The following is a 20,867-nucleotide window of genomic DNA, read 5'->3' on the forward strand; positions in this document are numbered from 1 at the left end:
ATGATGAAATCCTTACCCTTAAATTATGATACATGGAGATAGGGTTTTTGGAACGTGATTAAACCACATAAGTTCTTAACAGTGGGATTAAAATATACCCTGCTGGCTTCCTGTGGCAACCCAACATCAAGTCTGAAAGTGCCTTGATTTTGTGCTTTCAGCCTCTGTAACTGTAAGAAGGTAAGTCTGTATTGCTATAGGCGCCCAGTCCACGGTGTTATATTACAGCAACTGAGTGAACTAAGATACCAACCCAAGGCAAATACTTTACTTTTCTGTTGCTGTGGTAAAACACCTTGACAAAAGCAGCTTAGGAAGGGTTTCCTTTGCCTCACAGCTCAGGAGAATATGCAGGGAATACACTCGTGGCAGGGAGGCTGAGTTGGTGGGGAGAAGAGGCTCCTCATATTGCATCTACCGACAGGAAGCAGAGGTGAGTGCCTGTGCTCTGTGTGTGCTCCTTCTCATATGCTGAAGGACCCGAGCCTAGGAAATTGTGCTCTCCTCTTAGGATGGATCAGTCCCTTCTCAATGAACCCATTCAACATAATCCTTCACAGGTATGCCTAGAGCAATGGTTCTCAACTCTTTAATCCAATACCTCATGCCGTGGTGAACCCTTAACCACAAAATCATTTTCATTGCTGCTTCATAAATTGTAATTTTGCTACGGTTATGAATCATGATGTACACATCTGTGCTTTCCAATGGTCTTAGGCAACCCTTGTGAAAGGGTCATTCACATGGGCCATGACCCACAAGTTAAGGACTTCTGGCACAGAGACTTCTCACAAGTGACTTCAGATGCTCTCAAGTTGGCAACACAAATCATCACAGCAAATACTAACCTTTGGAGGCCCTTACATAGGTGCATTTGTAAGCTCTCTGTGCCTTTTGGGGAAAGGAATCCTATACAAAAGCTGTTCCTTCTTTGTAGTTGGAAAGTCCCCTCAAGACTGCCCACACAGGCTTCTGCCCTACTGAAACACATCAGACTCTTTTCAAATCTTGATTGTGTCCATCGACGGTGTTCATTGTGAGTTGATCACTACACTGTGCTGGCCTATAATAAATCATTACATTGGAAGAGCATCCTTGTAAAGGAAGAGGGAAAAGAAGATCTTTGTAGCATGTTTGTAGCTTGAGTTTTTCTCTCTGGGTCCCGCCAAGCCCTGGCAGTCCCGTAGCCCACTTATAAACATACAGATGCTTATATTATTCAAACTGCTGGGCCATTAGCTCAGACCTACCATTGTCTAGCTCCTCTTACTCTTATACTCAGCCCATATCTGTTAATCTATATGTCGCCATGTGTTCCATGGCTTTACCTGCTGCCTTTACATGACAGCAGGCATCTCCTCCAGACTTCCACCTTCCAGCCTCTCTGTTTGTCCCACCTATTCCATACTTCCTGCCTGGCTACTAGCCAATCAGCGTTTTATTTATTCACAACATACAGGACATCCCACAGCACATGTTTCCTTCAATGATGTATTTGAGGACATGCATTTGTTCACAAATCTGTGGAAACTTGTGTGCTGCTTTATGCATTGAAATTTTAAAAAAAAAAAAGATTCATTTATTTTGTGTGCATGTATGTGTGAGGGTGCCAGAGCCCCTGGAACAGGAGTTACAGACAGTTGTGAGCTGTCTTCTGTGTGCTAGGAATTGAACCTGGGCCCTCTGGAAGAACAGCTCATGCTTTTAACCTCTAAGCCAACTTTCCAGCCCTGAAATGTAAAAGCAGCTGAGAAGTTGAAGTCTCAGACAATGAGAATTCACAGAAACATCAACATCTGCCATGGAGGCAGGAGTTATTTTTGCCTCTCTTCTTCCTTTCCTCCCTCTCCTTTGCACTGTCTGAGTTGGGGCATTTTCTAACTAAAGAGCTATTGAATGGAAAGTCAGGGTGTGACTGGGCACCTTTTGGGGTCAATGGTTTGAGTTCTGTGAGAAGACTGGGGGCTGTGGCAGCATCTGGGCCTGCGATGATGATAGGAACTAGGGCGTGCTTGCACAGGGACCTTACCTTTAGCGCCTCATGGTGGAAATCAACTCAGTTAACTGCTCCCTGCCATCCTGGTTTCTTACATGACAAAAAAGGAGATCTTAGTCATTGCTCCTTTCATTACTCATCCACTTGAAAGCTGCTATCTGCCAAGCTTCCCAAGACCCATCTAAGTGTTACTTCAGTGAGTGCTCCCCGACTGTCAACTTAAGATTCCAATCTCCTTCCCCATTCCACACTGCCTACCCTCTCCTCTGTGTCCCTTTTCTCCATCAATGTCACCACTGACATACGACATATGCTCATGTCTGTCTTTTCCCACATGGAAAAACACATCAGGGTAGGGAGTTTTATTATATGGATACTGTGTCTCTAAGGGCAGTGCCTGGCCTGAGGTTCATCTTCCATAAATATTATTAAATAAATGAACAAAATACCTGTGGGGGTCATGCTGTGCCAAGCACTGTTCTTGTTGTCAGGCAAAACTGAGTACAAAGGGCGCTGGAGAGATGGCTCGAGGGTTAAGAGCACTTGCTGCTCTTTCAGAGGTCCCTGGTTCAGTTCCCAGCACCCACATGGTATCTCCTTAACTTAAGGTTTGAGGAATCTAACACCCTTTTCCGCTCTGTGGGCACCAGGCATGCACATAGTACACAGACACACACTCAGGCAAAACTCAGATGCTCCTGAAATAAAAATAGATAAATCATTCGAAAACAAAAGGCCTGAGTACAAGAAAGAAATGCCCATCCTAAGGGCGGTAATTGTATTTTAGCATAGGTATACATCCTACAGATAGATAAGTATACATCCTAAAGATATATGAGATTTCCCTTCAAGGCACTTAATCTAGACTTGGGAACTTACATAGGCGTTCCTAGAGGAAGTGTGGCCTAAACTGAATGTGAAACTTCATTGTGAGTCACCATGAAAAAAAGTGGCGATGGAGAAATGTGAGGACTCCAGGTAGGGGAAGAACTAGTACAAATAAGTGAGACCAGGAAGACTGTGGCGTGCTAGAGAACTAAGCACCCTTCAGCATGAGTTGTGATTTTTGTGTGTGGTAAGAACACCTCCCATGTGCTCTGTGGGGATACTCTTTCTTTCTTGGCCTATTGGCCATCAGTCCTAGAGGGGAAGGAGGCAGATTGGGGAGTGGAGACAGAAAGCTTTGTACACGGCCCATGAGCAGAAACGGAAGGAGGCCTCCAGGACAAAGTCTTCAGTGAATCAGCTCAATTTTATTCTACAGTATAAGGAATATATGGGCTTGGGGAGCCTGGGGGACAAACCCTAATTTGCATTAAGTGACATGCTCTTGTCACAAGGCTTTGGATTTGGCAGTAGGGTCCTATAGCAGAGCTCTTAGCACAAGTCTTCTTAGCAGGGATCTGTGCCAAGGGTCAAATTAAAGATGAACCAGGCATCTGGTTTAGAGACAGGCATCTGGTTTAGAGACAGTTTTCAGATAAGGTCAGTCCTCCAGGCCCAGGGGCATCCTCCAGATAAGAGCAGGTAGGGAGCAGGAGGTCTTGCTGGAAAGGGAGGGAAATTCCATATTGCAGCTTAGAGAAAGCTGTGAGGTTCTGGCCGACTGTCACCTCTAACCAGCCAGCAATGTCTTCTAACAGTGTTCCATCCTTTAGCCAATTTTTAAGTGCATAATTTAGTGTTGCCAGTTATGAACATAACGTACAAAAGATCTCTGCAACTTATTGTCATGTGCAGCTGACACCATGAAGTCTCTAAAAGAGGAGACAAAATGTATGGAAATGGCTAGGGGAAAATCACGGAGAAATTAACAAGCCACATCAGGGAGCTCGAATTTTATTCTGTGGTTTCCAGGTATAAAGGGCAAATGAATGTGGTTTTCACTTTACAAGGTCACTTCTATGGTTTGAAATAGAAGGAGGAGCAGGATAGGACAAAGGGAATTCCCAAGACATTTAAGTGGCTAAAAAGGCAAGACCAGACTTCTGTGTGAGTGAAGAAAGTTCAACTCATGCTTTATGCTTTGCCCAGGCATTTATCCAGCAGATATTTATCAAATATGTGATACATCTTTTCATGAGTACTAGACACAGAGCATGGATAAGACTATTATGACCTCCTGAAGCCTCCATTTAAAGCTATACTTTCTTTTAAATTTTCTCCCCCTGTCCAGCTAAGAATGTGACAAGAGTAAAATATGCAAAGGTGATGAGAGAGAGGTCTAAGCCAAGAGAACAGAAGCATGAGGATCTGGAGCATAGCACATTTAAGCCATGGGAAAGCAGGGAGGTGGCCAGTGGCAAGAGGGTAAACACAAGAAGAGGTTGGTGTTATATTCTGATCTGCCCCTTGAAGTCCCACCCCCTTGGCACTGCCCTGTGTCCTGACATAAAAGCCCCATTCTAAGGAAAAACTCCTCTCTCTCTCTCTCTCTCTCTCTCTCTCTCCCTTTCCCTCTCCCTCTCCCTCTTCCTCTCTCTCTCCTGCTTTCCTACCACAAGGTGCACACCTCTCCAACCCCTCTCCCTTCTCTCTCTGTCCCTCCCTCCCTCCCCTCCCCCCCTCCCTCCCTCTCCTTTTCTGTCTTTCTGCCTCTTCATCTCTCTATTATAATAAACTCTCCACGTGGAATCAGCGTCTGGGGTGTGTATCACTGGCCAGCGCCACTGCCATCATACCCCTCTGGCTTGCATCTCGCTGCATCTGCCCAGCATGGTTCTCTGCATGCACGGGATACCCTTGCACCCTCGCCCCCACTCCTCCCCTCCCCAGTTGGGGCAGGTGACATGAGGCTCTGCAAGTCAAGGGAAGGTGAAGAGATTTGCTCTTAATTGTGAGTGAACCATTGCTGCTGTTGAAGATTAACTGTGAGAGGGTAAGAGTGCCCAGATTGGGGTAGTTAGCAGGCCTATTAAAGGATGATGATGATGATGATGATGATGATGATGATGGTGATGATTCTAAGCTAGGAGCTAACTGGAGGTAGCTAGAGATAACTGGACACAAATCCAACAGGATTTTCTGAACATTTGTATGGGGGTTGGGAATAGTTGGAAAGAAAAATACAAGGGTGGAGAATGATGCCTTAGTTTTGGGCCAAGTGTCTGGGTGAGTGTTGGTGTTATAACATGAAATGGGAAGAAAAAGAAAAAAAACCAGAAAGAGAAGGTACATTGCAAAAGAAGAGTTCTCATCTGGCTATGTGTTTGAGCTTTGAGTGAGCTTGGTTGGGGTGACTGGATGCATGTGCCTTGAATTCAGCTGAGAGGTCTGGAATTATGAAAGGTCATGGTCTGATAGCCGTATAATGGAATAAGGAGAGAAAAGAAAAGAAAACAGAAAAGTGAGCCCTAGAGTTTGACCAAACTCAGGAGGAAGCAGGCTGAAAAGAGGCCAACAAGGGAGCCAAAAAATAAGAATATGGAAGACAAGTCAAAAACGTGCTTCAGGCCAGGCGGTGGCAGCCCACACCTTTAATCCCATTACTCAGGAGGCAGAGGTAGGAGGATCTCTGTGAGTTCGAGGCAGCTTGGTCTACAGAGTGAGTTCCAGGACAGCCAGAGCAACACAGTGAAACTGTCTCAAGGAAAAATCAAATGTGTCCACAAAAGCCAGGAGAAAGGGCCAGCAGGTAGGAGAGGTAACTGGGAGAAAACTCAGGTAAAGCAAGAGAAGAAAGAATTCAAGGAAAGAGTGCTGTTGGGGTTGTTAGAGTCCAGGGCAGCCACGCAATTCCACTTTGGTGGCTGTTAAGGGATCTGTTCCTGAGGAATAGGTGAGACCCCCAAACCAGAGACTGTGACTTTAGGTTGATGTTCACAGTCTGGTGTGAAGAGGGAAAGATAAACGACAAACAGAACAATCTCCCACCAATAATAAGACCAGGGGCCAACTGCCCTTGGGCTGGAGAAATCACAAACTCTAGAAGAGAACTTGTTATTGTTATTGTTTGGCTAACTTGTTGCCACACCGCCTTCAAAATACTCACATGTAGACTTCATCTGAGAAGTCTGAATTCCTACTGAAACAGGCAGTGGTTAATGCACAACTGGCCAAAGTGTTAAGAATAAGTGATGGTGGCATGCTTGGCCCCAACTGGGACAACTCTAACAACCCTTCCGAGGTTCAGGCAACATCATAAAAGAAGGGCTGGAAAGAGTGTAAGAGCTGAGGAAGGGAAGACATGTAATGAAAAGATGTCACCTGGACATGATGCATCATGAACTCATTACAGTAGTGTCTACCTGTACAAGTCAAGGTCGGGGTCATCAGCATTCCATCATGGATAAGGAAGGGGCCCACGAGTCCCCACCACTTCCAGAGGGGACCATTTGCAATAACACTCGTTTAGGAATGGGGTGTCAACGTTCTTCAGTGGTACAACCATGACACATTGTCCAAGTCCCACCGAGTGACTTCTCATCTAGGCTTGAACAAGTAAATCTAATTAAGCTCCATGGGCCACACACACACAAAAGAAGACAGGAAAGTAGGATGGGGCTCGTTGGGATGTGGGAGAAGGGTGCCAGGGGATGACAGAAGAGGGTATGGGAGGTGCTGAGGGGTGAAAATGACCAAATTCATTATACAACTGTGTAAGATAGTCAAACTGATAAAAAAGATGAACTCTGGGGGCTGGAGATGGAGCTCAGCTGGTACAGTGCTGGCCTAACATGCAGGAAGCCCTGGGTTTGGTCCTCAGTACAACGTAAGACTGGATATGCCTGTATCTGAGCACTAGGGTGTAGAGGTAGGAGAACCAGCAGTTCAAGGTCCTCTGCTACTCCCTGTCGCTATATAAGGAGAAAGGGAAGAACAGGAGAGAAGGAAGGAGAAAGGAGGGAAGGGGTGGATGAGGCCAAGATGAATCAAGATATTGAAGAGAGCTTCCCAGTGGGAAGGGATGAAGACCAGGGGGACATGGGATAGCAGCTGGAATGAGGCTCCAAGGAGGGAGGGATTGAGTGTTCCAAAATATGACAGGATGACCCTCAGTGCCTGGTAAGTCCACAGAGAAAGAGAACAAGTGTGTGAGCACATAATTATCTGCTGAATGAACAAATGACTAGTATGACATGGGGAAAATCTGATTTTGTCTTAAAAAAAAAAAAAAAACCCTAGACTAGGAATGCCAGAAATAGAAACCCCCAAAGTACAAGATGTTTTCCTCTAGCTTTTGAAAGTATTGCTCCCTGCTGTGCGGTTTTAATGCTGGAAGGCATCAAAAGTGATGCAAAATTAATGCAGAATTAATATTTTATCAGAAAACTTTCATTTCCTTCAATATGTGCTTTGAAATGTGTACTCGCTTTAATGTTATCGTTAATGTTCTCATGTTCATGAATTCTATAAATAAAAAAATACAAGTTAGGGCCCGGCTTACTTAAGGCAAGTCTTCCTCAGAAAACCACTCAGGCAGAGATGCCACTGAAATCATCCTGCTTCTCCTGGCGTTACCTTATACCCCACACTGCAAATATAAAAATGCAAAACAAAACTAAAGCCCACCAGGCTGCTATTCAGATGAACTCAATAACCTTTTTTTGGGACTGGATCCATACAGTTCCTCCTTTTCCTGGATCTTGATTTAAAACAAAAACAAAAAGAAAACAAACAAACAAAAAAAAACAACATTTGTGTAAGGAAATGGTAGGTGAGAACCACTGACAGTCACTCTGGCTACTACGTGACTATTAGATTAATTTTAAAGGATGTTGGGTTCAATACACATTATTCAGATGGATTGTCTTCAAAATAGATTTATCAAGGGAGTTACAGTGTTTTTCCATAAACATGATGCTGGGGTCCTAAGGAAAGAGAGTCTCTGGTCCTGGCCAGCAAAGGGGATTTGGGAATTTCTTGCTCTTGTACATTAATGTGGGCTTTCCATACCTTGTGACCTAGCCTATATAGGAAGGCAGTGAGTGAGAAAATAAAGTTATGGTTCACAGTTGCTATGGGTATGGACAATAGAAGCCTGGACTTACTTGAATCTGCTGGAGGATACTTGCAAGGCCACAGCGGTTTGACTATTCTTTGCCACTATGTACCTAAAGAGAAAGATGGGGCTGTGGGGAGGCATGGCCTGTTTCTTGAGAAAAAGAGAGAGTGCACAAGGCAACTGGAGCATCTGCAATCTAACAGCAACTTCAAGAGAGTTGCCTGTCTTTAGAGCTCTAGTTCTTCATCCGTAAAATGGAAAGATTAAAGGACCAGTCACAGCACCAGGCTCTGAGTGTCCAGGGAACGGGAGTTATGAGCTTTTTTCCTGTGAAATCCATTTGCTGGTGATCAGATCTTCTTGCTGTGATTAAAGTTCCTGAGATGCTCAACCTGGAGATGTGTCCTCCAGGAAGGCTCTCTTCTGCCTCAGGCAAATTTTCTGCAAGGGGATTAGAAGCCCTGTGTCTAATTATCTTTTTCTCCTGGTCACCTAGATTTCTAGGCCCTTGTCCCAGATTTTCAGTGCATGGCAGTGCCCCCCCCCCACTCCCTCTCCAATTGAAACCCAAAAAGTAAAGTGAAAGTACCCAAGCAACTAGGACATTTTGATGGCAGGCCTCAGGTGACGGACAATTTACACGTTTAAGTCCTGTTGATACCAAAAGGGAAAGAAGTGTGATGAGAGCCTTTTCTGCATCCCTGAAGGGACATTTCCTGGAAAGCTGCTGTCTGTGACAAGCACCTCTTAGCCATTTTCCTCTCTTGTTAGCAATGTGCTAGGAGCAAGGCTTCAGCTGCACGAGTATTTAAAGACAATAAAATATCAACATTAAGGCCCAAGGTTTGGGTGTTGGGAGAAATGGTTTGAATTTAGTAGCCTGGTGAGAAAAAAAAAATTCGGTAAAACAGTGTCACAGAGGCCAGTGGTTTTCTACCATAAATGACTTTTCCAGATGGACAATGCTGGTGCCTCATGATGGACTCCTGGCTGGATTTTCAAACGCCTGCAGGAGGGATGCCTATCCAGGCCACAGAACTCAATTGGTTATCGATAATATGTGAATATGCATTTTCCAAATTGCTCTTCCTATTAGGACTGTCAGGCCCAAGAGGTCAAGTCTGTGTTCCTGAAGTCTGCCTGTTTAAAGACCCCTCCCTGCGGATGCTCCTGTTGTACCCACCAGATGAATTTACAGTACATGTCACTTTTAGGAACCAGGGAGAATGCCCAATTAGAAGCAAAGAGGGAAGCATCCAGAATTGCTCTTTTCCCGGAATCACCCATGGTTGCCTCAGGGGGAGCTTCTGACAGCTGGCCAGGTGAGGGGAGCTTCTGCCCTGTGAATAGCTGGAAGGGAGCGCTAATGAGGAGCAGAAGGCTGATGGAGAAGTCTCTTTGGGGAAGAGAGAGGATTTGACAGAGGGATGAGGTCACCTCATTATGCTCTGCAGAAGTGGGAGCACTTAGGTTTGGTTGTTTCGTTTTTTTTTATAAACTGTCAGCTCCCCCGAGAAAGGCTTACCTGATTGATAGAGTCTTACACTTTCACTACGTGTTGCTTTATATATTTTGAGAGTGGTTTATGCTCAGAGGAAACTCAGAAACCACAGAGGATTTGAACCACAGGACTAGAAAGATTCGGTCATCACAGTCAAACATTATCATAGTTAACATTTGATTCTTACAGATTCTGATTTTCTTCTTCTGGAGACCATATGCCTAATATTATGAAATATGGTCTTTGATCAAGACCCTGACTTTTCTGTGAACATGTGTGTCACCTGAACCATGCATGGTATAAAAGGAATGTGAAGATGTTGCTGTTCTCACTGTACTACCACCATGCAGGGGAGTTTCAATCCCTTCCAAAGGCTGCCAGGGCTGTCTCTCTCCATTCCACATCCGCTCTACCCCAAGCCACCTCTAAGAGGGGACTTTACCACCATTGAGGATTCCTTAAAACAAAAAGGAAGGAAGACAACCTTCAGTGTGCTTCATGGCTGCTGGCTCTGTGCACTGGTTAAGATGGTCCCTGGATGGAAGGAGCCCTGAGATAGGGTCTGGGAACTGATGCATGCCTCTCACAGGGTATCTGCCTGCAAGCTTCCTGGAAGTTAAGTTGCAGTGGGAGATGGGAGGCCATACTGCCTTCTGCAGTTAAGTCTAATGTCAGCGCTGGTGGCCTGGTCTCCATTTGCTTGCTAATGTCTTTTAGGTGACTGCCAATATTCAATCAGGTTGACTTATAAAATGGCAATTCCAACTGGATCAAACTATTATTCTTTACTGGCCAGATCCTAGAGAAAAGAAGTCAGTTGTTGGAACCACAGGCATTGAACATCAAAAAAGAAAGTAGCATTTGTAGTGTTTTAGACACAAAACACAGCGCCTGAGTGTACACTTCACCAGAATGGAAACACCATAAGGATGAAGAACAAGCCATTCCAAGTCTTTAGGAGTGGAGGATTTCCTCAAATGTCTGTTCTTAATTGCAGGGCATCTCTCCCAGCTTATTTTTTCAGATTTTCTGATCATCTTCATCCATTTTACAAAGTATATATATCAGACAACACAAAATACAGTAATATACTAGATATAGGATTATCTGATCATTTTTAATGAGTTAAATAATTATTTGATTAAATCTAAATCTAATTTAGATTTAATTTTGAAATCTAATTTAGAAAATTGATCTGTTTAGAAAAAAACACTTCCTACATTTAGGACAGGAAGAAGCTTCCTAGCCTTTCCTCATGCTTCTAGTCAAAGTTATTCATGCTTTTAAAAATAAAATGTTGTATTATAGGCTATTGCACCTAAAGGTGGAAGGTAAATCCACATCGCTGAAGATACTCTGCACTTCAGAAACAGGGCCAGAAGTCCCCGAGCTAGAACTGACACAAAAACCTCCACCCTGAGGACGGGCTTTCATGATGCCAGAAGGTAGCATGGAAGCTTCCAAAGGAGGAAGAAATAGCAGTCCTACCCAGCTCTGATGTCTATGAACTACAACAGTGACCAGCGTGGCAAGCTAACCCTATGGGTGCAGTAGTGGCACTCATGCCTTTGCGATAACCAACAGCTCTCTGATGGGACTTCAGACCCATTCAACAGGAGGGAAACCGTGTCCGGTATGGAAACCTAGCCAGTTACTACTCAGGACTAGTGAAGTCATGGATCCTGAAGGAGAACCTACAACCATCACTTTACTAAATCAGCATAATCCCTCACTGCACTCTACATATGTATACCACAGATCAGTGTAGTTCTCACCCCTCATCAAGGAAGCTTCTTTTTGCAACAAGGGAGACCCTTACAGAAAACCACTGCCAATCAAAATGTAGAGCTGTGGAGTGCAGTCCCAGTGGATCCATCTACAAACTAAGTTCAGCACCTAAAGCTCAGGAAACACTGTGGAAGAGCAATGTGTATGTGAAAGATTGTAAGAGCCAGAGGATCAGGGAGTTTGCTGTGAGATTGTGTCCCCTAGAGATGTCAGAAGCTACATCCATAAAGTCTAACCAACACGACTGCCTAAGCATGAGGTGAACAAAGACATCACAGACATACTAACATGGATAGGTGCAGGGGAGCTCAGGAGGCCTCAGCCCTGTGCAAAGAACTGCAGACAACTAAGGACAGCTGAGATTGGGAGAAACAGTCTTCCCTGTTTTCTTCCCTGGGGAAGAAAGAGGACACAGATCAGTTACCCAATACCCAATGGTCAGTCCTGAAAACATGCATACGAGTAACATTACACAGCTGGAGCAGGTTATTAGACATATGTATGTATACACATGTCACAGCCATCACTTTAAGAGAGGGCAAGAATTTGAAAAAAGGAGAGCAAGGAGGGTATGTGTGAAGGGTTGGAGACCTGAAAGGGAAGGGAGAAATGAAATAATTAAATAATAATCTCAAAAAGTAAAAGAAGTGATTAATAAATAAAAATGTTGATTTATACTCTGGATTATTTTGATTATGCCAAGACATTGCATAATCAAAAACTGACAATAGGCTAAAATATAACATTTAACTTAATTGCAGTAACTATATTTTTCCGGTTTGTTTCATGCAAGAATAAACCCTCTATGATGTTTATCTGATATCAGTGTCACTAGGCTCTTTTTAAAAAACAGAATTCATAGCCAGTTGATATTTTCCAGCCACTAAAATAAATGCAAATATCCAAAATCAAAATTTCATTCGTAGCTCTATCACAGTGTGGGGAGAAGGTATTGTGTCTCATTTAAATAGTTCATTTTATATTTAGTCATGAGATAATGAATGTTGTCAGGGCTTTTTGAAGTCACCACTGATGTGAATTAGGGAAATAAAGACTTGAAAATAGAATGGTAAATTTTATCTGGGAAAAAAATAGCCCAAGCAGATAAAAATAGATAATTTTGAAAACAGCGAATAATGAAAATCAGTTTACATTAGAAGACATAAATCTCCAGCAACACAGACAATAAGAAGACAGCAGCTCATCATGTGGCCCTGAAATAGCTATTTTCTCCCCTGGTGCTTTGGATCAAACTTGGGGCACTATATGTAGTAAGTAAGCATTCTACCAATGGGTATGCCGTATTCTCTATAACAGGTGTGTGTGTGTGTGTGTGTGTGTGTGTGTGTGTGTGTGTGTGTGTGTGTGTGTTTCCTTTTATTGAAAATAGATTTTTTTTTCTCATATCCTGATTATGGTCTCTTCTCCCTCTGCTCCTCTCCCCTCTTCCTCTCCCATCCAGATATACCCACTTTCTGTCTCTTATTAGAAAACAAGCAGGCTTTCAAGAGATAATAATAAAATAAGATAAAATATAATAAGATAAAACAATAACTCATGAGAATAGGACAAAACAGACAGACAGAAGGAAAAGATTAAAAAGAAAAGGCACGCTTCTTCTTCGAGAAAACACCAAATGGCAGACGACGCGGGTGCAGCGGGAGGTCCCGGAGGACCTGGGGGCCCAGGACTAGGAGGCCGGGGCAGCTTCCGCGGAGGATTCGGCAGCAGTCTTAGGGGCCGCGGTAGTGGTCCAGGCCGTGGCCGCAGGGCTCGTGGAGGTAAAGCTGAATGAAGACAAGGAGTGGATCCCCAACACCAAGCTGGGCAGCCTGGTCAAGGACACAAAGGTAAGTCCCTGGAGCAGATCTACCTGTTCTCCTTGCCCATTAAGGAATCCGAGAACATTGACTTTTCCCCGGGCGCATCCCTAAAAGATGGAGGTTCTGAAGATCATGCCACTGCAGAAACGGGGCTGGCCAGCGGACCAGGTTCAAGGCTTTTGCTGCTATCGGGGACTACAATGATCGTGTTGGTCTTGGTGTTAAAGTGCTCCAAGGAAGTAGCCACTGCCATCCGAGGGGCCATCATCTTGGCCAAGCCTTCCATTGTCCCTGTGTGAAGAGGCTACTGGGGGAACAAGATTGGCAAGCCCCACACTGTCCCGTGCAAAGTGACAGGCCGCTGTGGCTCTGTGTTGGTGCGTCTCATCCCTGCCCCCAGAGGCACTGGCATCGTCTCTGCCCCTGTGCCTAAGAAGTTACTGATGATGGCCGGTATTGATGACTGCTACATGTCAGCCAGGGGCTGCACTGTCACCCTGGGCAACTTTGTCAAGGCCACCTTTGATGTCATCTCCAAGACCTACAGCTACCTAACCCCCGACCTCTGGAAAGAGAATGTGTTCACCAAATCTCCTTATCAGGAATTCACTGACCATCTTGTGAAAACCCACACCAGAATGTCTGTTCAGAGGACCCAGGCTCCAGCTGTGGCCGCCACATAAGGGTTTTGATACAAGAAAAATAAAGTGAATTAAATCTGTTTAAAAAAGAAAAAGAAAGAAAGAAAAGAAAAGACATGTGAAACAGATACAGATATGGAGCCCAGTCATTCGCATACCAGGAATCCCATAAAAACATTAAACTGAGAGCCATAATATATACACAGAAGACATATAGAATAAAAAAAAGAGAAGAAAATACAAAGTAAGATAAAAACATAAGATAAAATTTTTTAAAAAGGGAAAAAGCCCAGACATGGTATGAGGAGACAAGAAACCTCCAAAGACACCATTGAGGTCATTTTCTCTTGGCCATCTGCTGATGGGCAGGCACTCTGGCCCTAAGAGGAGTCAGTTTTCCCAGTGAGACTCACCTGGGGAAAACTCAAGATGAGTACAGCAGAATGTCATTAGGAGTCCCTTACTGCTACTTTTTGTTGTTGTTTTTGTGTTTGGAACAGTAGTGTTTGGTTTTACCCGTAGTGTCTGGGCCATCTAGTCTCGGGTTCTTGTCACTCAGACAGTGTCGGTGTCTGTAGCATGAATCTTAAAAGTTCTTATTAATAAAATCAAACCTGAGGCGAGTTATTGGGGTGAATGCTGGTAGATCAGAGAGACAGAACAAGCCACAGCTATCTCACCTCGCCGGATCCTCATCTGTTCCTGTTTCCTCAGACTGGAAACTTCTGTGTCCTCATCCCAATGGCTCTCAGCTGAACTGCTGCTAGAAGCCTGAATGCTTAACCAGCCAAAAGCTTAACCAGCCAAAAATCTTCTAGTTTCTGGTCCTCACGCCTTATATATCTTTCTGCTTTCTACCACCACTCCCTGGGATTAAAGGCTGGCTTTCTGGGATTAAAGGCGTGTGTCACCATGCTTGGCTATTTCCAATGTGGCCTTGAACTCACAGAGATCCAGAGGGATTTCTATCTCTGGAATGCTAGGATTAAAGGTGTGAGTGCCATCATTTTCTAGCCTTTGTATCTAGTGGCTGTCTGTTCTCTGACCCCAGATAAATTTATTAGAGTACACAATATTTTGGGGAACACAATACCACCACAGGTGTCAGAGTACGGGTTCCATCTCGTGAAGCAGGCATTAAGTCAAATCAAATATTGGTGGTCTGCTCCCACGAACTTCGTGCCACCATTGCACTAGCATGTCTTGCAGGCAGGACATCCTTTTAGATCAAACAGTTTGCAACTGGGTTGGTGTTTACATTTCTCTTTTAGTAGCATGCAGAGAACGTTCCTGTACCAAGGACACTAACAAGAATGGGGGAAAGGCTCTATGTAGGCAGCAGCGTGGCTTCTCTGTGTTCAATGAGTTATGCAGATGTCGTCTTCAGCAACGGGGCCATGCTGTCAGCTTATGGAGAGTAACCTACTATAGTTTTGGCAATAGCCTGGGTTATTTGGGGGTTCCCTTGGGACCCCTTTGGCTAACAGCTCAATGAGATACAACCCACACCCAGTATTAGAAGCATCAACTGGTGACAAGATGTCCATTTGGGACTTTGTCACTCGCCTTATTTGGTGACTTCATTTCAATAGTTTTCATGTATTTCAGGAGGCTTCTACTGTATTAGGTTTTCATTCTATTCTCAAGGGCCCCCTAATTCTAGCTGTCTCTCCCCATATTCACTACCTTAGCCCCCTCTTCTTTCTTCCTCCCCCTTGGTCCCCCCCTCTCAGTCACCCCCACCTGTTCATATCTATCTATGCTATTTCCCTTTTCTATGGAGATCTATCTGTTTCCTTTTTCCCTAGCCCCTTACTCCATATCTAACCTCTGTGGTTCTATGAATTGTAGCTTGGTTATCATTAACTTAATAGCTAATATCCACTTATAAGTGAATATATACCATATTTGTCTATATGGGTCTATATTACCTTATTCAAGATGATTTTTTTCTAGTCTCATCCATTTACCTGTGAATGTCATTGTTTTAACAGCTGAGTAAGACTCCATTGTGTAAATGTACCACATTTTCTTTATCCATTCTTCTTTTGAGGGACATCTAGGCTATTTTCAGTTTCTGGCTATTATGAGTAGAGCATCAGGGAACATGGTTGAGCAAATGTCTCTATAGTAGGGTGAAGCATCCTTTGGATGTATGCCCAAAAGTAGTATAGCAGGATTGTGAGGTGGATCGATTCCCATCTTCCTGAAGAACCACCACACTGTTTATCATAATGGCTATATGACTTTGCACCAGCAATAGTTAAGTGTAGATGAATTTCTGAACAGTCTTATTAATAGAAAGCACAGAGCCAGATATAGGGGTGAAAACTTGAGAGAGATCAGAGGAATAGGAACAGCCACATGCTAACCTCACCTCACCAACTCCGCAGCTTCCAAAAGAGCCAGTTACTTCCTGTCTACCCATGCCTATGTGCCTTTCTGTTCTTTTCTCTTGTGTGCTCTCTCAGCCCAGCTACATCACTTCCTATCCTGCCCAGCTCTGTCACTTCCTGTCTGTCTGTACAGACCTCCAGACCTCCATGGTTAACTAGTGTTGGAATTTAAGGCATGTGCCACTACGCCTGGCTCTGTTCCCAGTGTGGCCTTGAACTCAAGATTAAGACAGATCCCCATCTCCCAAGTGATAGGATTAAAGGCATGTGTTAACATTGTTTGACTTCTACATTTACTAGGCTAGCCTTTTCCTCTGATCCCCTGGTAAATTTTATTGGGAGACACAGTATATTGGGGGACACAATACATCACCACAGATGAGTATTCTCCTTACTTTACATCTTTGCCTGAATGAGCTGTCACTTGTTTTATTGATCTTGGCCACTCTGGCTGGTGTAAGATGAAATCTCAAAGTAGTTTTGATTTACATTTCCCTGAATGAAGATATTGAAAATTTCTTTAAGTGTTTCCTCTTTGAGAATTTTGTGTTTACATCTATACCCCATTTTAAAATTAGGTTATTTGTTTTCTTGATATCTAGTTTTGTAAGTTCTTTGTATATTTTGGATATTAGCTCTCAATCAGATGTGCAGTTGGCAAAAACTCTTTCTGCATTCTGTAGGCAGCTGCTCTGTCTGAATGATGGTGTGCTTTGCCTTATTGAAGCTGTTCAGTTTCATGAGGTCCCATTTATTGTTTATTGATGTTAGTGTCTGTACTGATGGTGTCCTGTTCAGAAAGTCTTTTTCTGTACCAATGAGGTCAAGGGTATTCTCCACTTTCTCTTCTATCAGGTCCAGTAAATCTGGTTTTATGTTTAGGTCTTTGATCGATTTGGAGTTTTTTTGTGCAGGGTGACAAGTGTGAATCTGGGCTGGAGAGATGGCTCAGTGGTTAAGAGCAGTGGCTGCTCATCCAGAGGTCCTGAGTTCAATTCCCAGCAACCACATGGTGGCTCAAAACCATCTATAATGAGTTCTGGTGCCCTCTTCTGGTGTCTTCTTCTGGCCTGCAGGCATACGTGCAGGCAGAACACTGTATACATAATAAATAAATAAATAAATAAATAAATAAATAAATAAATAAATGACAAGTATGAATCTATTTGATTCTTCTACATGCAACTGTCCAGTCTACTAAATAAATAAATAAATGACAAGTATGAATCTATTTGATTCTTCTACATGCAACTGTCCAGTCTGATCAGCACCATTTGTTGAAGATGCTGTCTTTTTCCAGTGTGTATTTCTGGCTCCTTTATCAAAAATCAGGCATCCGTAGGTGTGTGGACTTATGTCTGTGTCTTCAATTCAATTCCATTGATCAGTGTGTTTGTTTTCATGCCAACACCATCCCATTTTTATTACCATAGCTCTGTAGTACAACTTGAGGTCAGGGATGGTGATAACTCCAACAGTTCTTTGATTATTCAGGGTTGCTCTAGGTGTTATTCTGATTGGTCTGTCTTTATATGTTACTTTATCTTTGTCCCTTGCAGATTTTAATATTCTTTCTTTGTTCTCTACATTTAATATTCTGATTATTATGTGCTGAGGGGGAATTTCTTTTCTGGTCTAGTCTATTTTGTGTATGCTTTTAGTACCTTGATAGGCATTTCCTTCTATAGGTTAGGGAAATTTTTTTGTATGATTCTAATGAAAATTTTAACGAGTTTATTCTCCTTTGTCTAATTCTGTTATTCTTAGATTTGGTCTTTTTACAACATCCCAGATTTTATGCTAGTTTTTAATTTAACACTTTTGACAGAGGTATCCTTTTTTTTCTATCATGTCTTCAATGCCTGAGATTCTCTCTTCCATCTCTTGTATTCTGTTGGTGAGGCTTGCCTCTGAGGTTCTTGCTCAATTTTTAAATTTTTTATTTCCAAATTTCCCTCAGTTTGGGTTTTCTTTATTGATTCTATTTCCATTTTCAGGTCTGAACTGTTTTATTCATTTCCATCTGTTCTTTGTGTTTTCATAGATTTGTTCAATGGGTTTATTCATTTCCTCTTTAAGGACCCCTATCATATTCATAAAGACTATTTTAAGATCTTTGTCTTGTGCCCAGCTGTGTCGCAATTCTCAGACCCTACTGACACAGGGTTTCTGGGCTCTAGTGGAGACATATTGTCCTGGCTACTATTGATTATGCTTTTATGCTGGTGTCTCAGAATCTAGGTTTGAGAAGATTATAATTCTAGAAGTTAATATCTGTTCTTGTCTTTGTTGGGTGGGTGTTTTATTCCTTAGTTTCTGATATCCTTTCTGGTTCTTAGGAGAATGTGGTGACTGTGTGTGACCTGGCAGGGAATTCTTCTGGAACCCTGATAGGTGTGGCCACTGGGTAAAATGTGTTTCCTGGTATTGGGAGCTGACACTTAGGAATGGGGATGGGCTAGGAGTGGGGGCTGAGAGGGCCCATGGGAGAGTGGACAGCAGGGTGTTCTGCAGAGATCTGCTTAGTGTCCTGGAAATGGGACAGAGAGTGAGGAAAGGCCACAGCAGGTAGTCTGCTACAGAACTGGGGGTGAGACTCGGGGACTGGATTTGGAGGAGAGGAAGGAGATGTGAAGATCTGTAGTTATCCTACCTGCCTTCCTGGCTGGCATGGCTGGTCAATTCCCAGGGAATCCTAAAATAGATCTTAATCTATATGAAGCAAATAATGGAGAAAATAAGAACTTTCTTAGGGAGAAACATTAGAAGAAAATGTACGCAGTGTCAGAGCAGCAGACAGCAGTGAAGTTTTAGGATCCAGATGTGCGTCAGTACATGGGCAGGCTAGCTATGGCATCGGTACATGGGCAGGCTAGCTATGGCTGTGCAGTGGAGTTGAGCCTGAGTGCAATGGAACTATGATATGGGGGCGGGGGAGACACTCAGCAGGAAAGAACCTAGGAAGCAGGGCAAGGATGGGGTTCTCTTGGGCAGCTAGGGCTTCCTCTTGGAGCTCCCCAGCCTGAAGGATCAGCTGGCATTCTGCTTCTACAGGAATAAGACCCCTAGGCCAGCAGACCTCCTCTCCTGCTTCTGCCAGCTCTCCCCACACCACAACTCTGGGTCTGCAGTGTGCTAGCAGTTACCTAGCAAGGGCCCTAAATATGTTGTGTGATTGTAGGAGAAGACAGGTCCTCATTCTCCCCACACAGCGGCTCATCTCAGAAGTGTGGCTATTTGAAATGGACTATGAGGTGGTCTATGGAACACAAGCAAATGGAGGTAGCGTACAAATGGAGAGAAAAACTTGCATAGATACTGACAGGAAGAGATGAATGGTGTGTGTGTGTGTGTGTGTGTGTGTGTGTGTGTGTGTGAGTGTGTGTGTGCAAGGGCATATAACCAAGTATGATGAAAGACTACAGGCAAGAATACAGTGGCAAGAATGTCAGAAATTGATGGAAATGGAAAAGATACCAGAGAGAGAAAAGGTAAATGATGCTGCAGTGCACATGTGCACTCAAGCATACACACACACACACACACACACACACACACACACACACACACACACTGTCATCCTAAAAGCAATGTCAAGACAGACCTCTAACTTCTGTAAATTGCACTTGAAATCTGACCTCGGGGTCTAGAAACTAGTACTTTAGACCCAATTCTAACACTATTTGGCTCTACTCCTGGAACTCCAGTTGTCTTACTTAAGAAAAAAAAAAAATGAGACCAGCCATGGCTCCTTTAAAGGGCTCTTTGCAAATGGTAAGTGAAAACAAAGAAACCTCGGTAAATGTTGAAAACTGCAAAGTGCAAACAACAATCCCGTGCTGTCACCATGGCTTTGAAGAGTCTGTCCACACTACATCAATCAACAAAGTCAGACAAGAGACCCCGACTCCCTCTGAATGAGGGAAGGAGGCTTTATGATACAAGGGGAGTAAATTAGTTTAAATCCTCAAGCAAGGAAGCTGCTGTGTAAATCCAAGAGCAATGGACAATTTTCATAGTGTTTAGGTGTTTTTTCCTTGTCTGGGTTGTTTTGTTTTCTGAGATAGGTCTTCCTCTGTGCCAAGACTAGCCTGGAACTCATGATGTCTCTGCCTCTATCTCCTGAGAGCTCTGATAGAGGCTTTTGCCATTATGCCCAGCTCCAAAGTGCTTTTCGTATTCTTGGAGATTTTTCAGAGTGGAACCTGGTCATAAAATAATGGTTATTCATTCTTCAGTGTTAGGATTTTATAATTTCTTCTTCAATAGAGAAATGGGCTTAAAGAAAGCTAATTCTTCCCACCCCCACCCGGGGGCGGGGCTAAACTATAATATCTCTAAAAAATCTGTCTTATTACTGAGGAGGACACGAGAACCAGTTCTGCATGAAGAAAAGAGCATCATGTTGGAAGTCTCACAGGGAAGATCGGTTTTCCTACTGGACTCTTAGCTTTGCATTTCTTGCTGAAATAATTGTTTTGGTTAAAGCACCCTGCCCCCTTTGTGATTAGCCATAGTTGCTGACAATTTAAAATTACTTTCCTCCAGACTTTGCTTTTTTATATTTAAAAATGATGAAACACGTATTGGTCTTAGAAACTGAGGGAATAAGCATGAGTCTTTCATCTTTGAAGACTTTGCTTTAAATCTGGCTCAGTTTCAGCAAAAGCAAGTTTGATCTTGTTACCTGCATTTCTCCAAGCTTTCAGGGTGAGTAATAATTACAATGAACTCAAATCCCCCCAAAATATGCAAGGAATATGAAAAATATTCCTTTG

General features: G+C 43.4%; 1 protein-coding gene and 1 pseudogene across 1 annotated transcript in view; both read left to right on the plus strand.

The window, feature by feature from the left end:
- Nucleotides 1-20,867, plus strand: part of Slc35f1 (solute carrier family 35 member F1) — a 399,998-nt gene that overhangs the window by 332,180 nt on the left and 46,951 nt on the right. The window lies entirely within an intron of this gene.
- On the plus strand, nucleotides 12,777-13,757 carry LOC114710699 (annotated as a pseudogene).

The sequence above is a fragment of the Peromyscus leucopus genome, chromosome 8a (assembly GCF_004664715.2).
Source record: "Peromyscus leucopus breed LL Stock chromosome 8a, UCI_PerLeu_2.1, whole genome shotgun sequence".
Classification (NCBI taxonomy): domain Eukaryota; kingdom Metazoa; phylum Chordata; class Mammalia; order Rodentia; family Cricetidae; genus Peromyscus; species Peromyscus leucopus.